The sequence below is a fragment of the Protopterus annectens genome, chromosome 5.part0 (assembly GCF_019279795.1).
Source record: "Protopterus annectens isolate FY-2018-M chromosome 5.part0, PAN1.0, whole genome shotgun sequence".
Taxonomy (NCBI): Eukaryota; Metazoa; Chordata; order Ceratodontiformes; family Protopteridae; genus Protopterus; species Protopterus annectens.
Genome location: NC_056735.1, coordinates 1,118,924,250 through 1,118,945,637, shown reverse-complemented (window position 1 = coordinate 1,118,945,637; position 21,388 = coordinate 1,118,924,250). Strand labels below are relative to the sequence as shown.

The window sequence follows — 21,388 nt, the reverse complement described above, 5'->3', positions numbered from 1 at the left end:
CAAGACAGAATGCGGAATGCTCTTTCTCACTGAGAGACTTCTCAGAATAATATTTGAAATATTATTGTTGGGCTAGCTTGCAGAATTACATAATTTCTAGTAATCTGACTTCTAGTTCCCAGGCAAACCCCCCATTGCTAGAAGCTGGCAGCATTTAGCATCTGTCGGTAAAAATATACAGACAAGGGCTTTTGCTCAGATCTTTGGCAGATGCTGGAAGTCGTAAAACAATTGCATTCCTTCATGCCTCCAAAGTAGCAATTAGTTTACTCCAAAGATAATACAAAAAGCTTCCTAGTACAGACTTTATGTTTCTAGCTGCATTGAAAATTTGAGAGATAACCTTTTTAAGGCAGACCCCAGGATTCACGAAGCCTCCGTGTAAGAGTTATAACTCTTACACGGAGGCTGCAGTTAAACGGAGTGATGTCAGCATGCTCTGCATATTCATGAGAGCATGCTGAATCACACCTAAGTCTAACACGGTCCATGTAAGACAGTAGGGGGCGTGTCCGTAGGCTGAGCCCTGCAAGCGGACACGCCCCCAGAAGTGTAAAAGTGCCCAAAGTAAACACCCACAACAGAGTCCACGGAAATGTGAATAAACACAACACAACATATGCCCCCACAGACTATGAACATAAAATATATATAAATGAACATGTTATATATTTTTTTTAAATTGTAAAGATGTTTAACCGTGAGTGCGCTCGTTTGTGTGGGCTTGCCTGTAGTGCAGCTACAGTTAGCAGTCAGTGGGAAAGCATATAAGAACTAAATATGTAAAATAAGCCAGGAAGCAATAGTGTAGCAGTAGAGATGTTGGCTGAAGAGCAGGCATTCATGGTTCGAGCCCCCACAACACCAATTTTTTTTTTTCAAAATAAGCAGGAAACAAGTCCCTGACAAATATGTACACATAAAACCCCAATATATGTAAAATGTACTGAAATAGCCCATTTATATTGAAGACATGTGAGGTAACAAAAGAAGAAAAAATGCCAGATGTGCTCATAGCTGAGCTACAGTTTAACAGAGTGAGTGTATGTGCCCGTAGATGAGCAGTGGTTTAACTGGTGCAAAATGAGTGCCCATAGCTGAGCAGTGGTTTAACATGCTAAATCTATGTGCCCCTAACTGAGCTGAACTTAATATGCGTGCCAATAGCCAAATGAGGCTTAAACCAGCGCTCCCTGTTTGCGCGGAGCTGCGCACCGCGCAAACAAGCTAACCGACGGGCAACGTTAAGCAAGCCGTATCAAAACTGCCTTTACACAGACACACCCCTCAGCATGTCTAGACAGTCATGAAAAATAAAAAGCAGTGGCCAGGTTCGAACCCAGGATACTATACACCATAGTCAAGGTACAGAACCACTAAGCCATGACAGCAGTACCTGCAAATGCAATAATAGCTAATATATAGGAATGAATACAAACTAGAGCATGACAATGCAGGTTTACTGAAGTTGATACAATTCCAAAATGGCCAATCACAGATATGTGCGGGAAAAACGGACTATATAAGCCCCATAGGCGGGAATACACAGCATAAACGATTGTAGAACTGACCTGCAGGCAGAATGACAGGAGTAGGAGAGGGTAGTCGCTTTCAAGCACAGAGGTGGGGTGTTGAGGAGTCCAGGTACATGGTCTGGCTCCTAGTCCATCATCATGAGTCCCAACTCATGCAGGGCCAGGTCCTCTGGGGAGCATACAGGGCTGAGGCGTGGGGCCGGTTGGCTCATGATCTCACCAGTGCCACAGGGATTCCAAGGACTGGTGAACAGGTCCATCACCACCATGCGGACCTGAAGAGACGCAAGCAGGACCAACTGAACCTTTGGATCCAGGAGGCCCGGCAAACACCCAACGCCCCACTACTGAGTAAGTAACATTTAATTATGTATGTAAGAAATTAAACTAGCTGATATTATGGAGATGTGTACTCCAATATTACTTCATTTATATTACAGCTGCAGGTGTCCGTTCTGCGAACCGCAGAGCCTATGGCGATAGGCTGGTGCGGTTGCGCCACCGGGCAGGTCAGTAATCCACTACCAGTAACTGTAAAGAAATATAAAAGTATGACAGTCAGCAAAAGAGTGCAGTGTAGTCAGTAAGGAATAGAATCTGCAAGTAACAGTGTGAAAGTGTATGCAAGTATTGCCTGATTACAAAAGTGTGTTTCAGCCTGTAAGTTTAACCTAAACATGAAACTGTCCAACATATATTCTGAAATAAAAATGCCCTGCCTGTAAGAAAATAGTACACAACCTGCAGCAGACTGAAAAGTATAGCTGCAGAAGATGATGAAATCACATGTGTGAAATATATCCCTGTGGAAATACTGAAACATGACAGAAGTGAGACTGCTGGAAATGATTGTAATAACTACTGGTAAAACATGTCAATAAAGCCTAGAAGTACCATCCTGAATAGTAAAATGAAAGCAAGTGAGAGAGTGTGAGAAAGTGTCATGAATCCAGCAATACAGTAGTAATAATCCCTGAATAAAGTATACTGCAGTCAAGACAGAATGAAATGCATGTGAGATTCAAAACCAAACAGCAAAGTCTGTTCAAAGTGTTGCTGCATCTGGAATGTGTATCCCAAAATCTGGATATGTTGCTCTCAGTCTGCAATATGCAGATAGGATGATTGTCTGATATGCCAAACATCCACACTTGTCTACAGCTATATAAAGCAAATGTAGCAGGATGATGTAGCTGAACAAAGCTAGATATGAATGTGTATGAAGAACCATAAAATGTATATTGATGTTGCAGTAACAGTCCTATCACCAAGTTGAAATAGTTATCATATAGGAAACTGTAGTTAGAACAGTAGTGTGTATATAACTGTAGCTATTAGAAATGTACAGCATATGTATTGTTATTCAAGGTGTTAATATTACTTTCTTCACCCCACCCTATAACCACATATAACCCATTCCACGTGAAAATGGTATGTGCAATCACAATTAACACCCCTGGATGTTTGTCCTGTTGGGTCATATATATTTGCATGTCTGTTGATGCATCTGCCCTGTTCATACATCCACACCTGATGGCCTGTTGCCATCAATTAACCCTGCATGTTGTTGGACTGTGTATTTCTGTTCAAATTATGCATGTGTTATGCACGCTGTTCAATGGTGTGAATATCTGGGTGTTTGGTTAATGGGAATACTAATGCATGCTGTTACAACTAATTGTGAATGGTATTATATGTCACTAACCCAAACTGTCATGGCATAATGCAAAACATAGTACGACAGGGAAGGCGGGTTCCAGCGGACCCACCTCAGCTGGCGAGTACACCTGACACTAGTGCCGAGTCCGGACCCTCCTCCGGTGGCCCTGTGCCACCTGCGGGTGGAAGCGCTGCAGGGGATGGGGCTCGCCCCCCCTCTGCAAGTGTGGCCGGAGGAGGACCACCACTCACCCTCCGTAGCGTCCGGACTGTGGTGCATAGGGAGATTTGGGACTCTGTTCTCGAGCCCCTACGCCAGCTCGAGGCACGGGTGGCGCAACTAACGGGCATGCCTGTTGCCCCGCCTACATAGCCCCCAGCACAGCCCCATCTTGGGCAGTGAGGGAACAGTGGCAACTGCCTATGGGTGGGGATATCAGTTCCACTGTTGCCATCTGTGGGCTCATGGGCTCTGGATATCCAAACCTCCGTCCCCGTCAATTGTGTAACCCCCCCATACGTGTCATACACCGCCCCTGCATGCATCTTGTTTGTCTTGTCTGTTTACCTACCCAACCTACCTCCCCAGCTGTACCGACTTCCTTCACCTGACATACCACTCTCACCTAAAAAAAAAAAAAAAAAAGGGCACTCTGTACCCACAAAAAAATTACGCGCCATACATAGCTGCCCATTCCGCACACATGTCTGCTGGACATGGAACCTATCAATTACAATTGGCTGTACAACAAGTATTATTGTTGTCCTGACACCTCTCTCAGGGGTGGAAGGTTTCAAATGTCACACCAAATTACATACATATGCACACCTGTTGCTGATGAAGAAATGGGCAGCTATGGGCCTTACCTACATCCCTCCTGCACATCCCAAGCTTGTTTCCCTACTGTCTTACCCTCTTTGTGACCTCTTTTTCACCACTTTCCTGTCTCCCCATTTTCTTTTCTTTCAAAGAAAATAGCACGGGTGTGCACAAGAGTAAGCACATTTAAGCGGTTGTAAGCAGGTGTGCGCTTGTGTGCGCGGAGCTAAACGCCAGTGTGCATGCGTGAGCTCCGCGCAAACCAGCGCTAACCCGGTTACAACTGCTTAAAAGTGTCTTAGTCACTTTGATTGGCAGGTCCTGTACTCAGTTCAAAAGCAAAATAAAATCCCACTGTGAGTCCCGAACCCAGGACCTTGGAAACAGTAGTCTGCATGACTTACCACTAAGCCATGACTCTTATACACGAACATTGTGCTAAAATAAATATATCATGTAATAGTAGGAATGAATGTAAAGGGAATATAGATGTGTAGTACACAAAGCATGCCATTTAGAATTACGATCAAAACTAGTGGATTTCCATAATAGTAGTGTGTGAACAGAAACAGCCATGCTAGTTGGAAGATATTAGGTAATAATGTCACTATAGCACCTTGCAAGCCACACACATAATCACAGCAGGATAAGCACTGCCCATACCCCACAACCTCTTACAGGAACACATCTGGACCAAGTAATAAAATATGTGGAGCAAAGGCCCAAAACCAGGGACACATTACAAATAATGTTACAACAAACGCAGACAGTTCAGAGAGTAACAGGGTCTGCACTTTTTGGGATGTTTGGAAGGGTATGCAGTCTGAAACTTGAATGTTTGTCACCATATTCTGACTTGAGTCCAGAGTGACTTGCCAGAAAAAGGTGTGCATGAGATATTGACCAAAATATGAGGCAGAAATGTGGACAACCTGCAAATATCTGTACACATGACGGGTCTGACACCACCATATTTGAATAGTTAAGAGCCTAGACATAGCAACAGTGAATGACTTACAGGGATGCCCCACAGACCCCATGTGAAATGTACAAACAGTAGGCAGAAAGGTGTAACACATGCAATGGTAACTATGGAGTCCTGAAAGTATTCATCATTTGCATGGCAGAAAAAGTGTAGTAATACATATGCTCATGCTAACCCACAGTCACAACTGCAGCATACCAGACATTTTAATGGGTGTACCCCACTGATATGTACCATTCCATGAGGCACATAACAGATGAACCTGAAAGTCTCTGGGGCCTGCTCAGCAGCATACTCAAATACCCTAATAGATGTCAAGGCCCACACCATGGCCAGACCACACTGCATGCTGTAACACCCTAGCAGATATAGCAAGCATTCCAAGGTGTGAATGTACATGGAAAATAGGAAAGCTACAGCAGCACACTACAGTCAAGACACCTAGCAGGCATACAAGTAGTGACTGTAAAGGGCAACTATTGAAGCCTTAGCAACAAAGTGCAAGCAAAAGTGAAAGGAAAGCACACACACACACATTAACAGTAGTAGTTGTAGGTGTCAGTGTATATGCACAGTTAGTACAGGAAACTGGAGAAATGAATGGAGGAATGTTAATCTACAACACACCTGGAAATATGAGAGAGATACCAACCTTTACACTCACAGAACATTGTCCACAGCATAACAGCATGGTCCCTGCCCTTAAAATCTGAAAGGGCAATGCCTATCTCACATACCTTTTTATAGCACTATTCTGAAATCACAGTGAGAACTGCAATCAGTACACAACTGTCTGCATGCAATTAGCAAATGCTGGCTAACAATTGGTGCAGAGGCCATCACATGCGCATATGCAGATACCTACAAAAGTATGCTGTACTCCCAGTCCACACATGCAATACTTTCATTGCACCCTGAGAAGGACGTGAGAGACAGACAGAGAGAGAGAGAGAGAGAGAGAGACAGAGACAGAGAAAACTGCAATTAAGCAGACACAAACAAATTGTTCAGCAACAGCTACCTGAAAGCTGACAACTGGGAAGTGGAGCAGCAGGACAGAGAACCAGACGGCAACACAAGCAGCTGTGACAAACACAGGTAATGTAAAGTAATACTATAAAGGTCTACATACTGTGAACCCTCCATATGTGTCATTGGTCTGTATCCATATGTATATGAAGATGTGTAAGGGGCAGGGGACATACAGCAACTATCAGTGAAGGCTGTACATACAGTTGTATGTGAAAGCATCTATGTGCACATATCAATGTTGGTTGATTGTAGGTTGTAGTGCCATGTACAAAGTAGGTTTCACAGTTATGTATGTTTAGCAGTATGTTAGTGTGTGTATACAGTATGGTAGACAAATATGTTGATATACCTGTCTAACATATGGATACGTATGTATGTCAACATATGTATGTGTAAATATATATATATATATATATATATATATATATATATATATATATATATATACATATATATATAAATATATATATGATATGCATATATGTATACATACATAGAGAGAGAGATGTAGGAATACATAGACAGATGTAGATAGAATATTGTACAAACATATCTATGTAATGCATACATACAGATATAGATATATCTAGATACATATACATAGACAGACTGATCTGACTATCTACAGGTATGACTGTATATGACGACCTGCAACACAGCCTGTCCCACCCCTCTGTCACTCACACCCCCTCTGTGTCCCCCCTCCACATCTATAGCAATATATGTACATCAATATATATATATATGTGTATATGTATATATATATATATATATATATATATATATATATATATATATATAGATATATATATATATATATATATATATATATATACATATAGATATATCTATATATACACACACATATCTATATATATATACATATACATATATATATATATATATAGAGAGAGAGAGAGAGATGTATATAAATTCTGAGTGAGGCACATGTGTACAGATGTATTGCAACAGGTGCCTGGTGACAAAGGCATGGAGTGAACACCAGTGTCAAAACCGCAGTACCATACCACATTCCAGATCGCCTACACCAGTAACCACCAGATATGTGATTCGCTTCCCACCACTGCATGTGTCAGGGTGAACAGGGTCATAAATGTGTACAATAGTGGCCTCAATGATATTCACAGTGGCACACTATCCCTGGAATACCTGCACATGGTATGTGTCAGCGGACATGGTGTGTCAGCTATGGACATGTAGGTCGGTGTACCACTTCACACCACATAATGGATGCCATGGTATGGACCTCACATGACAGCTACAGATATGGAGAAGGACACAGTGACATGTACAACACTGTCACAATGCACTCAAACACATTACCAATGCACAGTGACTGACAACACCACAGAGTACACATATGCTACCCACATAGAGGTTACCACTCCCGGATTTACATATGTAAGTCACACCCATGACAGATGTCCAACAGCCATAGTAACACCTCACACCATCCACAACCTACATGTCTGCTGTGTGTCGTCCGTGCCACTGCAGTAGAGTGCACATGTGGAGGTAAGAGTTCCTACCCACAGATAAGACATACCCTGCAATAAACCACACAGTCTTAAGAAGCAAGACTCCCCATGAGTACATGTCACACATACCCCTGCTGAATGTTAGTCAGATAGGTAATATGCCATATGAGTCACCCTGTGTAACTGTGTGACAGCAGCAGGTACCATCACACCACATGTGTCACAATGGTCAGGGTAGCAGAACAGTACGCTGCTGTAGTCCCAGGGGCAATAGCATATTGTATAGTATTGTATTGTAATGTAATGTATTGTGTTGTATTGTATTGGTATGTTGAGGTGCCTCCTTCATGGAGTGGAACCACTGCTGCTGCGCCAGTGTACAGGTACATATCCTGTAGTCAGGCTAGTGTTACATAGCACTTCTATATGTGTGTTTAGCTCCTGTCAGAGTTTATGTAGCATGCAACTGGGGATACCATCAGGTCCCATTCATGTTGTGTATTCTGCTGTCCTGAGGGTGGCTCTCACCTGGACATCTGTGATGACAGGGAGGTTACAGTCAGCTGGGATAACTATGTCTTATTTTGGGGGAGAGGGCAGGGTGACACCTGCACTGAACCTGTCTTCCACAATGTTGTCGATATCTGTGGTGTCAGTGAAATATTTGTTGTTGTGTACTAACTATGGGCATAGAGGATGGATCCTGACCAGGTTGCTAACATAACTGAAGAAGGCCTTCTGGTTATCTGTAGTGTCCCTCTTGATTTCCCTCTCAAAGTTGCCCATGGATTTTGTATGATGGAAAGCAGATCCTTACTAGTGCTGCTCAGACATGCCCTCCCTTTATGGAATTATGCTCTGTCTTGCAGTAGCTTCCATCTTCTTTAATACAATCTGTCTATGGCTGGGGTCCACCAGACAGGATGCTGTCTCTTTGTGGAGAGTGTCTTGGTCATATATGGGATTGCATGAGCCATGCATTCTCGGAGATGTCTGTAGAAAGCAATTGTGTAGGGGTCAGCATTGTGGGTTGTATCTGCCACTGGCCCAGTGGGCTGAAAGGATACCATGTCACTGTTACAAAGTGTAAAGTTTGTATCTGTAATGTTATGCACTATAGTCGTTTGTGCTGGTGGTGGAGGTGGGATATGTATATCCAGGGCAATCAGTGTGTGGTCAGCTCACAGTAGTTGATGATGTAAGCCATACAGTACCTAGATACAAACCCCCAGAGTGAGGAGGTGCTCTTGACCTGAATCAGTGTTCTGACTGCTGGGGTTTGGTAGTATGTCGTATGGAGTGTGCCAGGTACTGTTGCGCAGTTGCTGGCTGAGCACTGATACCTGGCCATCTACATGTGTATCCACTAATAGACAGACAGATGCTACATATGTGAGATATGTTGTATCATAACAGTTGAGTAGCATGTGTAGTATGTGTGCCAAATTCTGCTGACATATATTGCTGATACCAGGTTATTTTCTTTCTCAGGTACATGGCCCACCCGCGGAATCCCACCTACTCCACAGCTGAGAATGAGGAGATACACCAGAGCCTGGTGCAGGATTATGCAATACTCTTTTCCCGCACCAGCCAGAATCAGCAGGAGAGGGCTGCACTGTGGCAAGACCTTGTCCGTCGGGTAAATGACATAGACACGCATAATAGGACATATGATCAGGTACGACATCACTGCAGTGATTTAATCAGACATGTCCATCAGCGTGCGTCGGATATCCACAGGCAACAGGTCACCACAGGTGGTGGGGTGGCTACACATCCCCCACTCACCAGACTGGAGGGACTACTCATGAGTGTAGTGGCTCCAGTCCGCCAGCAACAACAACAGCAGCAGACATGCATTATGATGGAGGCTGGAGCCACACAGCAGCAAGACAGTGAACGTGTAGGTAATATGCCATATGTGTAGTTGACTGTTGTGTACACTGGTAGTTAATGCATGTGTGAGGTGTGTCCTTGGTTTGTAGCTGTCATCATAGTATTTAATGTGCAAGTGTGATATCCTCAATATTAGCAGCTGACCTGTGAAAGGCGACTGCTGTACTACTGACCTGTATCATACTCAGTAACAATGGCACAGTTGTGCCCACTGACATTAGTTTCTTCACGTCTGCAGGACCCTCTGGTATAACAGCAATGCAGCCTATCCATGCTGGTGAGTGTGTATTAACAATTCCTGTAATAGTGTTGATAGTAATAGTACTATTTGGCTCACTTAGTAGTGCTCTTTGTATGCATGCAGGTGTGTCTGTGTCTGTGTGTTGATATCACGCATACTGAGTACTGTACAATTGTGTGAAACTGTGTGCATGTGTGCATGTGTGCACCTGTGCACATGTGTGCACCTGTGCACATGTGTGCACTTGTGCACATGTGTGCACCTGTGCGCATGTGTGCATGTGTGCATGTGTGCACCTGTGCATGTGTGCATGTATGCACCTGTGCATGTGTGCATGTGTGCGTGTGTGCACGTGTGCATGTGTGTACGTGTGCACCTGTGCATGTGTGCACGTGCACCTGTGCATGTGTGCATGTGTGCATCATTGGTAATGTGTAGACATTGTAAACTGTGTTTCCTGTTTCCCTCCCACAGGTTCTGTTGCTGCTCTGGTGTCATGTAGCAGGGAACCTGAATCAGGTGCCGTGGGTACTGATAATGATGACATCTGTGTAATGGCACAGGAAAGTATGCCAGGGTCCGCCATTGGTCAGCTGATGGACAGTACACAGCTGTCGACCCCATCAATGCACACAATTATCCTGCCAATACACCCTTTGTCACCAATGTCCCTAGGTGATGGACAGCATACAGCGGGCATTGACCAGGGTCATGTGGTATCTGTGGCACATGCCTCCCTACACAGCAGCCATGGGCATGGCCCAGAGATGGTACCACACAGACAGATGTCCAGGGGTTCTCGTGGGAGCATCCGTGGGTGTACTGCCCCTGTCAGATGTGCCCACAGAGGTCTTACAATCTCAGCTATGTTTCGGGCTGTCATGTAGGCACAGTCACGTATGAACGGTACACCAGACAGGGTCTGAGGGAGCTGACAGCATGTCGCACTGCCATGACTGACAGTATGCATGACATTGCGGCTGCCATCCGTGATTTCACCGATGTCATAGACAGACATTGTGGGGACATATTAGACCGGTTCCACAACTACATGACCATGAGCCAGGGCAATGGTGGGCAGTTTAGGAGTCGATGTGGCCGTATGCCAGCAACAGCAGCAGCTGTCAGTCATCGCGGACAACAGCAGGGCCGCGGCTGCCCCTGTAGTGCCAGCAGCAGCCCCAGCAATGCTGGGTCTGTGCTGTCATCAGACCGCCCCAGGAGACCACGTGCACATGGCTCTGGCCAGGCCCGACAGGGATCTGTGTCCAGTCAATGAACACCTGCTTCTGATGACAGTACCCAGTCTGGGTTGGTACCGGATACGGTCCGTAGCACCCCTGCAAGGCACAGGTACCGTGTCCGTGGCCAGAGACACTGATCTGTATGACCTGGCAGGTACAGTCTGTGGCTGTCCACAAACACCAGTATATGGCAGCCATGAGGTGGAACTGTGTGCATCCATACACACATGCAAATTGACAACACCTAGGGCTACCGCATACATGCACACACTGCATCAACATTGCCCCACCTTCTATTGCTGTCCCTCACCAACACACATACACATACATGTCAATTGGTGGTATCGGTGGCTGACTCAGGCATACCAAGTTCACACCCTGTGCATATGATGAAACTGTGCCACCTCCTGCAATCTGTAACAACTGTGCAGGTACAGGTTAACATGTTGCTGATGCAGAGGGTGATCACATAGATGTGTAGTAATAGTATCATGTTGTTAACAGTACTGTGTGCTGAATTAATTGTGGGTATATCACAGCATGCCTGATGCAGTAAGTGTGTGATTGTGATGTCCTGTTGTCTACACCCATGGTAAGTACCATAGTGTATCATCTGCACATGTTGGCATACTGGTGGTAATGATGTCAACAGAAGGCTACATACATAGGTAGCACAGGGGATAAGGTAATGAATGTAGTAATACACAATGATGGACATGTAAATCGCAAGTGGCATGTTGCCCACACTGGACTCTGCAATGCAGATGTTTGAGGATGTTGATATGTGTGCAGTACTACACGATTGGTACAGGACACACAGGAGCACCCTAGCACTGCATGCTCACATCTCATACCATGCTAGACAGCCCCAACACACATAACTAACTGTCACAGGAGGGAGAGTCCCCATATATGTCAGGGATACTGTGGTGGCAGGCCAGGTAGCATACATCCTACTAAGTATGGAACCACTGAGTGAAGGCTCAGTGTCTGTTATTTGACATGTGTATTACTGCAGGTATGAGCACATGGGTTTCCATCCAGTTATTGTACATCCTGACAGTACATGGTCTGTACACTTGTGTGCACTGAGACTGGACCCTAGCCATCTGACCCATGTATGTCCATGTACATTTGCATAGTGCCTGCATATTTGCAGTGTTACCTACTGGAACTGGTACAGCTTGTTTGTTGTACAATAGACTACATGCAGCCCTGTTTACTGTAGCTTTGTTTGCATGCATGTTTGCTTGCAATTACCCTGGAATACTGATCACACCTGCAATGCATAGTTAAAGAGCTTCTGTGGACTCCTAGTGCCATCTGCATAGCTTACTATATGTATGTCCATGTCCCACTTAACAGGATGTCACTGTTTGTCCTGTTCACATGTACATTGCCTGTGACACAGTGCATATGACTTACCTGGCATGTGTCCACATGAGCAGTCATATATGCTACTGCTAACTAATCACAGGCACTACACCTTCACATATTCATCTTCTGTTGAACTACCTGCTTCACTAGGGACGGCCTGCACCTGTCACCCCTGGGCTTTCAGATATTGGCAAAGGCTCTTGCTACCCCCATAGTGCCTATGTTAGGCAAGGCTCAAATGACAAACCCACCTTCATAGGTATCACAAGGGATAAGAAACTTAGAGTAATGCTACCCAACGCCAGAAGTCTAAACCCCCAGATGCATGCACCCAAAACACTCCTTGGCATGGAGAACATCGATATCTGTGCAGTAACAGATGCCTGGTTCAGGGCTACTGAGAGCACACCAGCACTACCAGGTTTAACCTGGTTGATTTCTTTTAAACAGTCACCAAGGCCATTGACGAGGGGAAGGTGGTTCACACAGCCTACCTGGACCTTGCAAAAGCCTTCACAACAATACTCCACTTGAGCATTCTAGAGAAGCTCACCAGGTTAAATATAAGCCCCTATGTCACTAGATGGATTGCACAGTGGCTCAAGGACAAAACCCACATGGTTAGAATTGCTGGAGCCATGCCAGACTCCAAACCAGTTACGAGTTGTGTCCCACAAGGCTCAGTCCTTGGACCTCTCTTGTTTTGTATATATTTAATGGAGGTACAGGCCAACACGGACGGACTGTGGCTGACCAAATATGCAGATGACTGCGAACTGGCCACCATAATCGGCTCTCCAGCCGACACAAGCATCTTCCAAAGGGGCATCATAGAAACAGACAACTTGTGCCAGAGCCATGGCCTTCAGCTGAACAGTGTTTAGAAAGGGGAATGTGCATCCTGTAGTCTGTTCACCTAGTTGCCAAAAGGGACATTGTCCTCACACACACTAACCCCCTCAGCCAAAAACACACACTTGCCATTTGCAGGATTCAAACCCCTATCTGACTATGTTATGACACTCGAGACAGACACATTAGCAGAGTGTGCTATTCGCATTACTGGGAGGTTTCCCTTCTCTTGCTGTACTTATAGGGTGCGGACATCATCAGTGTTTAGAAAGGGAAATGTGCATCCTGTAGTCTGTTCACCTAGTTGCCAAAAGGGACATTGTCCTCACACACACTAGCACCCCTCAGCCAAAAACACACACTTGCCATTTGCAGGATTCAAACCCCTTTCTGACTATGTTATGACACTTGAGACGGACACATTAGCAGAGTGTGCTATTTGCATTACTGGGAGGTTTCCCTTCTCTTGCTGTACTTATAGGGTGCTGACATCAACAGTGTTTGGAAACGGAAATGTGCATCCTGTAGGCTGGTCTTCTAGTTGCCAAAAGGGACATTTCCCTCACACACTAAGCCCCCTCAGATAAACACACACACTTGCCATTTACAGGCTTCAAACCCCTACCTAACTATACTATGACACTTGAGACGGACGCATTAGCAGAGCGTGCAATTCGCATTACTGGGAGGTTTTCCTTCTCTTGCTTTACTTATAGGGTGCGGACATCATCAGTGTTTAGAAAGGGAAATGTGCATCCTGTAGTCTGTTCTCGTAGTTGCCAAAAGGGACATTTCCCTCACACACTAAGCCCCCTCAGACAAACACACACACTTGCAGGCTTCAAACCCCTACCTAACTATACTATGACACTTGAGACGGACACATTAGCAGAGTGTGCTATTCGCATTACTGGGAGGTTTCCCTTCTCTTGCTGTACTTATAGGGTGCTGACATCATCAGTGTTTAGAAAGGGAAATGTGCATCCTGTAGTCTGTTCACCTAGTTGCCAAAAGGGACATTGTCCTCACACACACTAGCCCCCCTCAGCCAATAACACACACTTGCCATTTGCAGGATTCAAACCCCTATCTGACTATGTTACGACACTCGAGACGGACACATTAGCAGAGTGTGCTGTTCGCATTACTGGGAGGTTTCCCTTCTCTTGCTGTACTTATAGGGTGCGGACATCATCAGTGTTTAGAAAGGGAAATGTGCATTCTGTAGTCTGTTCACCTAGTTGCCAAAAGGGACATTGTCCTCACACACACTAGCCCCCCTTAGCCAAAAACACACACTTGCCATTTCCAGGATTCAAACCCCTATCTGACTATGTTATGACACTTTAGACGGACACATTAGCAGAGTGTGCTATTCGCATTACTGGGTGGTTTCCCTTCACCTGCTATACTTATAGAGTGCTGACATCATCAGTGTTTAGAAAGGGGAATGTGCATCCTGTAGTCTGTTCTCCTAGTTGCCAAAAGGGACATTTCCCTCACACACACTAACCCCCCTCAGACAAACACACACACTTGCTATTCGCAGGATTCAAACCCCTACCTAACTATGTTATGACACTTGAGATGGACTCATTAGCAGAGCACGCTATTCGCATTACTGGGAGGTTTTCCTTCACCTGCTGTACTTATAGAGTGCTGACATCATCAGTGTTTAGAAAGGGGAATGTGCATCCTGTAGTCTGTTCTCCTAGTTGCCAAAAGGGACATTTCCCTCACACACACTAACCCCCCTCAGACAAACACACACACTTGCCATTCACAGGATTCAAGCCCCTACCTAACTATTTATCGTCTCCTGCTGTACTTATAGAGTGCTGACATCATCGGTGTTTAGAAAGGGGAATGTGCATCCTGTAGTGTGTTTTCCCAGTTGCCAAAAGGGACATTTCTCTCCCACAGACTTACACACACACCAACCCCACTCACACACACTGAGCATTTGCAGGATTCAAACCCATTACCTAACTATGTTATGACACTTGTGACAGACGCATTAGCAGAGCGCGCTATTCGCATTACTGAGAGGTTTCCCTTCTCCTGCTGTACGAGTGCTGACATCATCAGTGTTTAGAAAGGGAAATGTGCATCCAGTAGTGTGTTTTCCCAGTTGCCAAAAGGAACATTTCTCTCCCACAGACTTACACACACACCAACCCCACTCACTCACACTGAGCATTTGCAGGATTCAAACCCCTACCTACCTATGTTATGACATTTGTGACGGATGCATTAGCAGAGCGCGCTATTCGCATTACTGGGAAGTTTCTTTTCTCCTGCTGTACTTATAGGGTGCTGACATCATCGGTGTTTAGAAAGGGGAATGTGCATCCTGTGGGGAGGCAGACACCAAGCACACTCTGGCTTAGCTGTCATTCCCTAGGGCAAACAGCCTAGTGTTGACCTCTACACCCATATGTTTAATTGTCAAATGCACATTATTTGTTGCTGGTAGACTGTTTGCACATCTTTATTGCCATAGCATTCCCTGTTTGTATGAACAACTTGTGCATCTGTGGAAGATGTTTGCATATGGGAGGGATCCACTATATCACGTATGTCTCTGTAGTCATTTAACTGTGTGCACTGGGCAGACTGCTGTAATGTGGTTGGTTCCTGGAATAACACATAAAAATACCAGATATGTGTGTCCAACTGCTAAACTGAGATTTGGCCTAAGTTTGTGAGCATGCCCAGTTCAGCCTTCCCATGGCATGTTGTCTGACATATGTCTCATTTATCAAAGTGTGTGAGCATGCCCAGTGTGAGCATTCCATATGTTGGACTCTGCAGCCCACCACATTTGTGGATGAGTGTGAACTTCAACAAATATCACCCGTTTATGGTTGTGTGTTGTGTGTCATGATGTGTAGTTACTGTACAACTGCTTTGTGTGTGAACACAACAGGATTATACTGTGCCTGCAGTGTTTGCATGGGATACTTTGCATACAGTTGTCAACATCCTTTCACACTGACCTAATACTGTAGTACTGTATAGTGTACTGGTAGTACTTTGACTGTGGTGGACAGTATCCTGGGCTTTAGTGCTATCACTGTTTTACACTTCGATAGTGGGCACAACAGCCTGGTTAGGGGCCAGTTGTGTACATCTGACCATGTTGCATTCTGTTCAGATATGAACTACTTAAACCAGGCTTGTCCAACATTGGTAGTGTATTCCACAACATAGGTGTACATTTGCAAACACTAGCAATGTGCCCTAGTCCATGTCTAATGCTAGTTGGAGAGTGTGTTTGTCCTTCAACACACATTGTAAGTGGAGTTTGCCATGACATATGTCATGGTTAGTATACTGTGCCTCTGTCTACCTGTGACATGACAGTGATACCCAGGATAAAGCTACCATCTCCCATCCACTCATCAAGATTCCTATTGAGGAAGATTGATAAGTGACTCTATGGGTAGCCTGTACTGGGGTTCACTCATGGGTGGGGTGGCTTCTGTGTTATGGATCATGCAGTACAGCTTGTCCTATGTAAGTCAGTGCTGGGGTTCAGGTCTCTCATGTGCATAGCTCACTGCCATTCAGATTGTACAAGGTGCAGCATGTTTATTGATACCAGCAACACAGGCAACACATGGCATCTGTGCAAGCTCTTTGATACTCCTGGTGAGGTACTGTTGGGGACTTTACGGTTGATGGGGATGTCTGCTGAGGTACATCCCACAGGGGCTATTGTAGTCAATTGTACCGCTGATGAAGGATGACTGCAGAGCCCCAATGACCTCCCCTTATCTAGATCTTACAACCTTCATGATTAGGTGGGTATATGGTATGTTTCTGTAAACACTACAGCACATGTTTGTCCACTGCAGGATATCTATCACCTTGTGTCCCCAGGTCTCTCATTACATGTTAACTACATAATGGGTTAACACCTATGTGGTAATTGGTGGGCACTTACTGTATATCCACGGGGGTTGACTATACATGTTTCTGCAATTAGCTTGCTGACATGGCTATGGCACCAGTTGTCTGTTTCTATGTGGCCCTTTTGTGGGATGCTTGTGTCAGCTGGTGGATCATATGTGGTGAGCAGTTTGTAGTCCTCTGCAAACATGTTCGGACACAGTCCTTCCATGTTTGCCTGTACCTATGGGACATATATACCAGACGAGGGAGATCCCAGGACCAAGCCTTGTGGGATGCCAGTTATATCTGGTTTGTAGTCTGACATGGCTGCAGCATGTCTGACCATGTCTGTTCTGTCCTTGGTCTGGTTTGCAACCCCTCTACTGACATAGGGGTTTATATTTAAGCTGGTGAGCTTATCTATAATGAACACGTAGGGTATTGTATAGAAGCCTTTGCAAGGTCCAGCTGCGCTGTGTGGACCACATTGCCCTCATCAATGACCTTAATGACTGTTTCAATTGAGTCAAACATGTTTATGGGCAGGATCTGCACTTAAGAAACCCACACTGGGTAGGGTCCAGTGTCAGTAGGTCCCCAATATCTTTATGTCTGTGGTACATGCTGATCCTTTCCATAGCTGTGCAGACCGAGCTTCTCAGGATTCTGGGGTAGTAGTTTTCAGTATCCATTCAGGCAACACCTTTGTTGAGAAGGACCACTGTTGTTGTACACTGCTCTTTGGGTACATATTCTGTGGTAAGGCTGACATTGAGCAGTAGTGTGGTTTGGCATTCCATTCATCTTGGAGTCCATGTTGCACTAAGCCCAGGACACCATCTCATACCATTGCTGCTGTGTGTTTTCTTTGTAGATGTTGGCTGTTACCTCAGCATCTGCAATGTCAGGGGGCCAGCAGTCTGCTGGGATAGATATTCTGCATTCGGGGGCGGGGGGTTGCACTGCACCTGTCAGGATGTATGTTGGCAATATGTGTGTGTGTTTGTGATATTTGTGTGATTCAGAGCATATCTGTGAATTCCCAACATGGTTCCTACCATAAGTTGTGAAAGCCTTGGGATTATCCTTAGTGTCCTGTAAAATTTGTTACTTCATAGGTTCATTGGTTCATACTAGGCTATCCACCCTAGGGCATTTGTTAGCCTAGCCAGAGTGTGTGTGGCTTTTGCCACCCCTTGCTATGTGAATATTATGGCCATTTATGATTTGCTTTGCTGTGCCTCTGTCTGGACATGACACAGTGAAGACCCCCAGTGTAACTCTACAATCATCCATCCACTTGGCAAGATTCCTGTTGAAGAGTGTCAGTGAGGGGCTCTGCCTAACATGGAGTGGGATTCTGGTCCAGGGTGTGGGGAGCCTCTGGATTATGTATCTGTCCCACCAGCACATCCTATTTCATTATTTGTTGAGGTTGACATCTCTCACTCTCACAGCTCCGATGGATTTGAGTTTTCTGGGGTGGAGCATGGCCTTCTACTACAGGCATACAATGCCTCTGAGTAGGCAGTATGTGACTGCATTCAGCTGGGGTGTCTACAGCCAGGCAGCATATGACATATATTTGAGACCCTTTATCCTCTTGGTGAGGTACCTTTGAGGTCTTTCTAACTGCTGCAGGTGTCAGGTAAGGTACATCCCATATGAGGCATTGTACTAGATTATGGGTGTGATTAGAGAACAGTATAGGGGCACAATGACCTATGTTGACGTAGATGTGAATCCTTTCCTGATACGGTGTCAAATGTAGACAGTCTTCCTAGCCACATTGGCAATGTGGGTGTCACATAACAGGTTACTGTCCACTTGTGTCCCTAGGTCCCTGGTTACTCCTTCCATACATAATGGTTTACCACCTATGTGGGAATTTGTGGTACCTTGTTTGGTATTTGGTGGGACATTCATACTGTCCAGTGTCTTCAGGACGGCTGGGTGGGGTTCCTGTGTGTGAGAGTGTGGTCTGTAGCATGCTACAGACTGTACAGTAGTCTTGCCTACAGTTAGTTGCACATGGGTGGACTGCAATGCCTTGTGCATTGTCAGTTACCTGGACGTATGGGTGTCTGTGCTGAATATGGATACTCACCCTCCTTTTATGTTTTGTTCCAGGTTTTGGGGCCATGACACATGATACGTGGTATAACCTGGTAGTGCTGGTGTGCTGTCAGGAGGCTTGCAGCAGGTTTCTGCCACTGCACAGACATCGATGTTCTCCATACTGGGGATGGCCTTGGGAGCATGCATATTGGGGTTTACACATCTGGCATTGGTCAGCATTACCCTTATGTTTCTTTCCACTTATGTTTTCTAGGGTGGTGGGTCAGTCTTTTCAGCCTTGCCTACAAAAGGCTCTATGGAGGTGGCAAAGGCCTTATCCAATATTCAGACGCCCAGGGGTAACAGGAGCAAGCCATCCCAAGTACAGCTGCGTGCCTTGTCATGCATGACATCCCAAGCAGACAGACATATGATCCCCTTGGAATGACACCAGTAAGTGTGCCAATTGCTATGACTGATCATTCCGTGTTTGTACTGTGGCATTATTCTTGGTAAGGGTAGGATGCTGCAAACGGTGAGTGTCATACCGGCCTGGACTACATAATCAGAGAGCTCATCTATGTCTCTTTTCATGTAGTCTAGGGAGGTACATCTCAGGTCATTCACACCAGCATGGACTATGACTGCATCATATTTCTACTTGCTTTGGAGTGACCTGCATACTTCTGTTATGTGGCGATTTGTGGCAGCCTACAGGCAGATTACTGTACCCTTTCCCTTGTTCAGTCTGGTGTGTGGGACAGCAGTGTGTCTGACTATGGAGTCACCTATTACAACTGTATCAGGCATGTTGTTTCTCCTTCTGGCCTGTGACTGTTTGGCACACCAGCTTTGTTTACTATGTGTTGCATGTGCTATGTTTGGAGGTTGTTTGATTGGGTGTCTGCTTTAGAAGCCTCTGTTGGTGTGCTGTGTTTGTAATTTGTGCCTCCGGGAATGTTTTTCTGTGTTTATGTGTTTGGTTTGCAGTTGTGATAGGTCTTTGTGGGACTGTGTTTGTGGTGTGTGTGGTTACCTTCTCCTCCTGACTAGTTTTGGGAGTACTGAGTTGAGGGAGCTCAGACTCCAGTTTGGATAGCTGGTTGCATCTCTCACATATATTTGTATTTCTTGGGTGGAGTTGGGGTTGTCTGTGTACTTGGGGCAGGTGTAACATTGCCTCAGGATTCACAGATTCAACTTGTTGTGGCTGGCCTTAGTGGATTGTATGTGTGGACAGATTTTATTGCCATACTACTGATCAGTGATTACTTCATTGTTTATGTTTGCTCTATCATGTAGTAGCTTCCTCATTCTCTTGCATGGTTTGGTTATGGCTGGTGTCCACCATGCCAGATTCCTGCATGTATGGCATTGTGTCTTGTTTTAATTTAGGATTGCATAATCCAAGCATTCCTGGAAGTGTTCATGGAATGGCTGTATTACAGGTTCTGAGGTGTGGCCCATATTTTGCACCTGCACATGACCTTTAATGGATTCCACATCAGTTTGGAGGAGTGCAAATATTGCTTTACACATGTTTTCCACTGTGGTTTTCTGGCCAGGGACTGTGGTCAGGATTTGTATATCCAGTGTGATTACTCAATGGTCTGGTTTTACCAGTGAGCAATACACTTCTCGTCTTGCCATCCAGTACCCATGTTGCTGATTATCACATCCAGTATGCTTACCCCTCTTGTGGGAGTGGTACATTGTTCCTGGGCCTTTTGGTTTATGGATTCTATGAACTTTTGTCCTACACTGTTGGAAATAGTATAATGCTCCCAGTCTATGTCTGGGTATTTTCAGTCACCCAATATAATGTGGTTTGGAGGACTTGATATATTCATGTATTCCAGCATAGGCCAGGTGCAGTTCCTGGTGTTGGGACAGTAGTCTGTAGCAGGCTATAAACTGGGGGGCAGTTTTAGCCACTGTTACTTGACCATGGCTAGTCCATGCTGCTTTTTGTTGTGGTACCAACATGGGGGTGTGGTTATCCTTGACAATTCTTGCTAGTCACCCTCCTTTTGTAGCTTGTTCCATGTTTTGAGGTTGTACAGCACAGTATGAGGTGTAACCTTGTAGTGTTAGGGTGCTGTTGTGAGCCTTGGCTCAGTTTTCTGTTACAGCGCAGATATCACCATTCTCCATACTGGGTGAGTTTAGACTGCATGCATCTTGCTGTTTCGACTTATCCCTTATCTTATTCTTATCCCTTCTGATACCTATGGAGATAGGTTTGTGTTTTGAGCCTTACCTATTCAGGGCACACTGTGGGTAACAACAG

General features: G+C 45.2%; 1 protein-coding gene across 1 annotated transcript in view; it reads left to right on the top strand.

Annotated features, from left to right (window-relative positions):
- LOC122802330 (mannosyl-oligosaccharide 1,2-alpha-mannosidase IB-like) overlaps nucleotides 1-21,388 on the top strand; it is a 2,920,195-nt gene that overhangs the window by 2,212,401 nt on the left and 686,406 nt on the right. The gene's annotated exons all lie outside the window — the stretch shown is intronic.